General features: G+C 40.7%; 1 long non-coding RNA gene across 1 annotated transcript; it reads left to right on the top strand.

Moving 5' to 3' along the window:
- The first annotated feature begins 41 nt into the window (after positions 1-41).
- Positions 42-5,441, top strand: LOC145520979 (uncharacterized). Its single transcript, XR_014064964.1, has 2 exons — positions 42-298; positions 2,770-5,441. It is a non-coding gene; the product is annotated as an uncharacterized LOC145520979 (long non-coding RNA).
- The last annotated feature ends 1,961 nt before the right edge of the window (positions 5,442-7,402 follow it).

The following is a 7,402-nucleotide window of genomic DNA, read 5'->3' as shown; positions in this document are numbered from 1 at the left end:
GGCAGTCGCTTCGTGGCGGGGGCGCGGCTCGGTCGCTGGTCACTTCTCCGGTCCCGCGAAGCGCACGCCGGGATCTGCAGGAGCGGGCGGCGCTCAGGTCTTATCCTTGCCCGGGCCCATCTGGGCTCCCCAGGCGCTTGCGGGACTCCCCGCGGAAAGGCGGCCCGAAACGCCCCGGCCGTCCTCGCTGCGGACGGATCTGGGCCCAGGTCCTCGAGACCCGTCCAGAGCTGCCCGGGCCCGGCGCCCGTGAGGACCCGCTTTGTTTTCAGATCGGTAGCTGTTTGGGGTGGAAACAGTTAAGTAGGAAAGGAGAAATCCAGTGCTAAGAGAATGAGAGGGTTTTTATAACATTTTTAACCCAGACAAATATGCTTAGGTGCAAGGCAGTTAAGCATTTGCGGAGATTTTTTTTAAAAAAAGAATTGGTTTCGGAACTATACATATATAAAAGGTATCCCCTCAAAGAACACATTTCAGGCTTCACTGTAGAAACTGACGTCACGAAAAAGACTTAAAAAGGGACAAGGATTTAGGAAAAGAGCGAGGATTGGGACGATGGAGAGTATGAAGAGAGAAGGAGAGAATTCTATGTGGAATGAAGGGGGTTAATCAGGTTGGGCAAATTTTATTTTGTTACATAAAAACAGAAAACTTTCTTTTTGAAAGGTAACAGTATGCCACCCCAAAACATGCCTCTTTGGCATAAGGATTATCTTGAGCTGAATATTTTTGAGAAAGAGCAGGCACAAGAGAATCTCTGAAAACAGAGTAGAAGTTACCCTTTCCTAAGAGAAATTTACGTTTTTTAAAACACATTTTTTTGCTGTGCTGTGCTTAGTCGCTCAGTTGTGTCTTCTTGCGACCCCATGGACTCTTTGCAACCCCATGGACTGTAGCCCACCAGGCCTCTGTCCATGGGGATTTGCCAGGCAAGAATACCGGAGAGAATTGCCATGCCCTCCTCCAGGGGATCTTCCCAACCCAGGGATCGAACCCAGGTCTTCCGCATTGCAGGTGGATTCTTTATGGCCTGAACCACCAAGGTCTGAGAAAGTTGAGGAAATGGCGAGAGAATCTCAATGTAGGAGGTGCTAACAAATCTGCGAAACAACTTTTACCCCTGTTCAGGTGCTTTCCCTATGCCCTCTCATTACTGGCCTCCTTCAATCCCCCTACAGCTTTCTTCTGTCTTTAGCTGAAGATAATATTAATCTTTGGAAGTGACTCAGGGAATTGCTCAGCTTGTTTTTTCTTTTGTTCATTTGTCTGTTGCAAGGGGTTTCAGCCAAGAACTCATAAGGGAAAAGTTGTGCCTTTTCACTGGTGGTGACATGGGTTATTTATACCCATTTTATAGATGAAGACAATTGAGGTCTCAGAGAACTCAAGCTTAAATTCTTCGTGTTTTCAACTACATCAAAAGTTCTTATCTGTGGCCCAAAAAAATATTGCCTGCCATTTCAGTGAACAAAGGATGTCTGCCTGCCATCAGTTGTTGCAGTTGCCCGTTGAAGGTGCACCCTGAAGGGAATTCAGGATAAAGAAAAAACAGGATACTGGCCCTAGAGAGTGGACAGAATAATTTCAGAGTCCAGACTCTTGCATCTTCTCATAGGTAGAAAAGCACTAAAATCATTAACTTGAGATACCTGTATTTTTGTGATTAACAGTAATCTTTTGATGTTCAACTACATGTTGTTTACGTTTTTTGTTTGGTTGGTTTTTTTCCCAGCAAGAACTCCTGTATATCCTGGCTCCTCTCTTATCAATTTGGAATGACTCCTCAGAGATACCTGAGAGGCAGCATCCTAGGCTAAAGTCCTCAGTAAGGCCACCAAATAAAACAGAATTCTCAACATTTAGAATGTGCATTTTTTCCAGTTGACATATCTTTCTGACATATTATTTTGTATCATGTTGATGAAAGGAAGTTTTCTAGATTTTTATTAATTTCATGATTTGAATACTTTGAAATCCAATTTACAGAGGTTCTTCAAGTTTCATTGACTTACATTCAAGTCTACTTATCTAGAAAGTGGAAGGACCCTGATTCAAGTCCATGTCTTCGACTCTAAAACTGTGATTGTTTTCACTGCAATAAAAACGAATCAGGCTGTCTTTCTTGTCTTATATTAATGAAAAGCCTTTCTTCCCTACCATTTGAAAAGAGGAACATGCTTCTTAGAACCTCAGAGGTATTCTTGAACTGCTGTCTATTGCAAGTTCATGTGCTTGACACAGTGAGGCCAAACAAACCAAAATGTTCAAGTTTGGAGCAGAGAACAGTTCACTGCAAGGGCCAAGCTAAGAGAGTGAGTGGCTCCTGCTCAAAAAAATTTGAACTCCCAGATGATTTTCTGGGGAGTTTTAGGGTTCCCAGGTGTGTGACTTTCTTCTGATAGGTTGGTGGTGAGGTAACAGGCAGAGAGGGCAATGGCACCCCACTCCAGTACTCTTGCCTGGAAAATCCCGTGGGTGGAGGAGCCTCGTAGGCTGCAGTCCATGGGGTCGCTAAGAGTCAGACACGACTGAGCCGTTTCACTTTCACTTTTCACTTTCATGCATTGGAGAAGGAAATGGCAACCCACTCCAGTGTTCTTGCCTGGAGAATCCCAGGGACGGCAGAGCCTGGTGGGCTGCCGTCTATGGGGTTGCACAGAGTCGGACACGACTGACGCGACTTAGCAGCAGCAGAGGTAACAGGGTGGTGCACCAGGAATCTTGTGCTCAGCCTGAAGTTACCCTGCTTCTTTAACTCATATGCAGAGTACATCATGAGAAATGCTGGGCTGGATGAAACACAAGCTGGAATCAAGATTGCCGGGAGAAATATCAATAACCTTAGATATGCAGATGACACCACCCTTATGGCAGAAAATGAAGAACTAAAGAGCCTCTTGATGAAAGTGAAAGAGGAGAGTGAAAATGTTGGCTTAAAACTCAACATTCAGAAAACTAGTATCATGGCATGTGGTTCCATCACTTCATGGCAAATAGATGGGAAACAATGGAAAGAGTGAGAGACTGTATTTTTGGGGGCTCCAAAATCACTGCAAGATGGTGACTGCAGCCATAAAATTAAAAGATGCTTGCTTCTTGGAAAAAAAGTTATGACCAACTTAGACAGCATATTAAAAAGCAGAGACATTACTTTGCCAACAAAGATCCATCTAGTCAAAGCTATGGTTTTTCCAGTAGTCATGTGTGGATATGAGAATTGGACTATAAAGAAAGCTGAGTGCCGAAGAATTGATGCTTTTGAACTGTGGTGTTGGAGAAGACTCTTGAGAGTCCCTTGGACAGCAAGGAGATCCAACCAGTCCATCCTAAGGGAAATCAGTCCTGAATATTCATTGGAAGGACTGATGCTGAAGCTGAAGCTCCAATACTTTGGCCACCTGATGGGAAGAGCTGACTCATTTGAAAAGACCCAGATGCTGGGAAAGATTGAGGGCAGGAGGAGAAGGGGATGACAGAGGATGGGATGGTTGGATGGCATCACTGACTCAATGGACATGAATTTGAGTAAACTCCAGGAGTTGGTGATAGACAGGAAGGCCTGGCATGCTGCACTCCATGGGGTCGGGAAGAATTGGACACAACTGATCAACTGAACTGACTGAAGTTACCATCCTCCACCTGAGTGGGGTGCCTTAGTTCCTATAGAAAGACTAACAGATATGTTGTTTTATATATCTCCCTTGAGGAGCTAGAACTCTGATTTCTGGCTGCACTATTATTCCCTGAGTGTTTTCCTTTGTTTCTGCATTCCATCACTTCCCATATTAGTAACTGTTTGAATCTGCCCTTAGAATTTTTTTCTTTTGACCACGCTGCTGGGCATGTGGGATCTTATTTCCCAGACCAGGGATGGAACCTGAGCTCCCTGCAGTGGAAGCACAGGGGTTCCTAACCACTAGACCACCAGGGAATTCCCAAAATGTTTTTTTCCTGATCATAAAAGTAATAACATGATTGTTGTTCGATATTGGAATATGAATAAAATACAACTCTCCTATAGTTCTCCTATTCAGAAATGACCATGATTAACACTCTAGTGTAGTTACCTTTAGCCTTTGTTTAGAAAGCATAGGTATGATAACATAGTTGAAATTCTATTGTTTATTTTTTTATACTAAAAATACCTGTCATCAGCTAATTGGATTACTTGTTTTGCAAGCAGCAGCGCTATTTTAACTTGTATAGTTAAAAAAGAAATGGCAGGCCCAAAATGGAGTCACTTGTATTAAGCCCCACATCAGCAAACCAATATTCAATACCCAACCTAACTGAAGTTACAACCTCCTCCAAGAATGCATTCTTAACTGGTCAGCCTGGAATTGTCTGGTCAGCACCAAGGTAACCTTCCACATAGTCCCCTGCCATACCAATAGGTAGGTTATCTAAATCTGAAACGATGCACTCGTTTCCCAATTCTGCCTATTAAGGCTTTCCAGTTTGTACAGCTCCTTTCTGCTTGCTACATGGGCTGCTGCCCGATTCATGAATCATTCAATAAAGCCAATTAGATCTTTAAAATTTAACTTAGTTGAATTAACAGTTTGAACTGACAAATTTTATGTCAGTGTCTTTCTAGTATATAATGCAAATTGAAAAAAATCTCAAAAAGCCATATATGGACTTTATTATAAACATTTTATTAATTACTTTGAATAGTTCATGAGGTTTTGATTTCTCATTAAAAAAAAAAGAACCTGCCATAGATTTTCCAATTTTCTTCCCCCAGGATTTCCCCTTTGTAGTGGTTAATATGGTACTAATCTGCTGGCAGGTATTAATGTCAGGAGATGTTGGTCGTTATCAGGGGCACTCATTTCAACTCTGGTTACCTAAACAAAAATGTCAGCCAGAAAGGAGTTCTTTGTTATTTTCATGCCTCACCTTACTGCATTGCAGGCATAATAGTTTTGTTTTTGTCTACCATCTGGTGGCCAGTTGAGGGATCCAGGAGAGAAACTGCTTCTTCGTTTTTTCTTTCTTAATTTCTGCTATAGTCAAAATATGTCTTCCCTGCTCATTCTGTGTGAACACTTTTCTAATATTATATCCCAGAAGAAAATATTCTGGAGAGGTATCAAGTGAGTATACCTGAAACCAGGGGAGTGCTTACAATACTAGTGCAGTAGATTCCTTCCATCAGATGACTTGTACCACATCTCAAAAAGTTTTCCCTGGGACTTCCCTGAGGGTCCAGTGGCCAACACTCCACATTCCCAGTGCAGGGGGCCTGGAACTAGATTTCCAATACCGCAACTAATTTCCTGCATGATGCATCTAAAGATCCTATGTATTCCAACTAAGACCCAGTGCAGCCAAATAAATATATAAAAAAAGTTTTCCCCACTAAGCAAAGAAACATTTTCTAATAGCTGTTTGCAACATTATTAAAATCATTTTTACTATGACTTTCTTAAAAATCATGTCTTTTCTTGAAAACCTAATTTGCTACTGTATCTTTGAATTTATCTGACATCTCCCCCCAAACTACAGCTCTTAATGTTAGGGGTGAGGAAAAGCAAACCTGCTTAGTATTGTGCTTTTGCTTTATTTGCATGATTGCATTTCTTTTTTTTTTTAATGTGCTTTTAAAAATAGCAACAAAAATTACAGTATTTCTTACTCCTTAGTTCTGATGAACTGATGAGTTTGACAGGAGATCTTTCACTTGCTAAACCTGGCTCTACAGGAAACACCTGCAACTAAGAAAAAACTGGTGGCTGTCATGATGGCAGCTAGAGAGCCAGGCACAGCCGTGTTTTCTCCCTCGCACCTTGAGTCCTCTCCTAACAGCTCTTTGGGCACTGTCCCCATATCCTGTTGCCCCAATTTGTCATTCTCTGGACTCCTTTTAGCCACTTGCTGAGGGATAACACTTGGTCAGCTACAGACCAGTCAGAATAGCTGAGAACTCTGCTCTCTACATTCACAGAATTTTCAGTTCCTATTCATTAGGAAAATGCAAAATGACCAAAAAATCACTATCAGAAGTTCAATACTTTTAAAGAAAATTGTGTTTTATTTACCACTACAGCATCCACAAACTTTCAAAAAAAAATCATAGTCCATAGATGTGTGAAACATTCTATTGACGATGCTCAAGGCATACAGGAATTATGGAACTCACAGTAATTCTACAGCCATTAGACATTAGACAATATTATTAACGCCTTTAGAACAAACCACTTTACCTGCTTCCTGGTAAAATTCTCTTCACAATTATAGGCGAATTTTGAATAACCAAGTCATCCACCTCTTTTTTAAAAAAAGTGGTACTGGACTTCCCTACGATGTATTCTTTCATCATAAAATAACCAAAAGATATGGGTATCCCATACTTTGTCTGCCTTATCACATCTGGTGAGAAAACAACTGGGCCAGTCTGACTTCCCCAGAAGCTGAAGTGGGCTTTAGGTGCACATGTTCTTAAATGGAAATATACAGTATATATGCCAGGATAGAAAGCAAACTTTTCCCCAAAATATCATTCTTCAGAAGAGAGTTGCCTTATATTTTGTCTTTGTCCTTTTTGAAAAAAATACTCCAAGAAGACACTATCTCTTGAAAGGACCTCAAGCAATGAGGCAAATTTCTTATACATTTTTATAAAATTTCTTATAAAGGCCACCTAGCAGAATCAGGCGAAAACTGTGAAGACATATTTATTCATTATTCCTGAGGTTATGACCTCAGAGAACAAGCACTGGAAATCATTAGTAGTAAGCTTCTTACAAAGGCATTAGAAATACAAGAATATCTATTTGTGGAGATTGTGAATATGCAAGGGAACAAAACACCTGTCCTTTGTTTAACAAATGGCTCCTGAGATGCAGTAAAATCTCCACTGACAGCAAAAGTGAAATTTTTCTGATCGACACAGCTGAAAGCCTGGATCAAATGAAAGAAAAATTAAAGAACTTCCTCAGAATTTCCCTACATTTGTTAAGATCTTAAAATTAAAAGAGAGAAGGAAAATATTTTAGGTTAGAAAGAAAATCCTCAGGTATCTTTGATCTTGTCAGTGGGTTTCTTCTAGCAGTGCTTACAAATGGCAGGTCATGACCCAACAGTGGATTGTGAGATCTTTTTTTTGTATAAAGGAAAGAGAACACTAGAATGCCTTGGAAATTGACAGGATAGTGCTTAATGAGAGGTTTTTAAAAAGTAATTGCAAGTATGAGGGCATGATAGTTTGCAATGTGAAATTGTATTTATTGTGTCTCACAACAAAAAGTTAAAAATGGATTTCATAAAGGGTTAACTCCTACAGTTCTATCCTATGGCAGTTTTAAGCATCCCATTCATTTTAAGCTTTGGGTATGAATTCACAAGGTCATTCTGCTTTTTAAAATAGTTTCTTTTCAAGATTGAACACTGAGGA

The sequence above is a fragment of the Giraffa tippelskirchi genome, chromosome 9, assembly GCF_054371585.1.
Source record: "Giraffa tippelskirchi isolate mGirTip1 chromosome 9, T2T-mGirTip1v1.2.pri, whole genome shotgun sequence".
In the NCBI taxonomy this organism is placed as follows: domain Eukaryota; kingdom Metazoa; phylum Chordata; class Mammalia; order Artiodactyla; family Giraffidae; genus Giraffa; species Giraffa tippelskirchi.
Note: the sequence above shows the minus strand (reverse complement) of the source record. Positions and strands in the feature narration are given on the sequence as shown.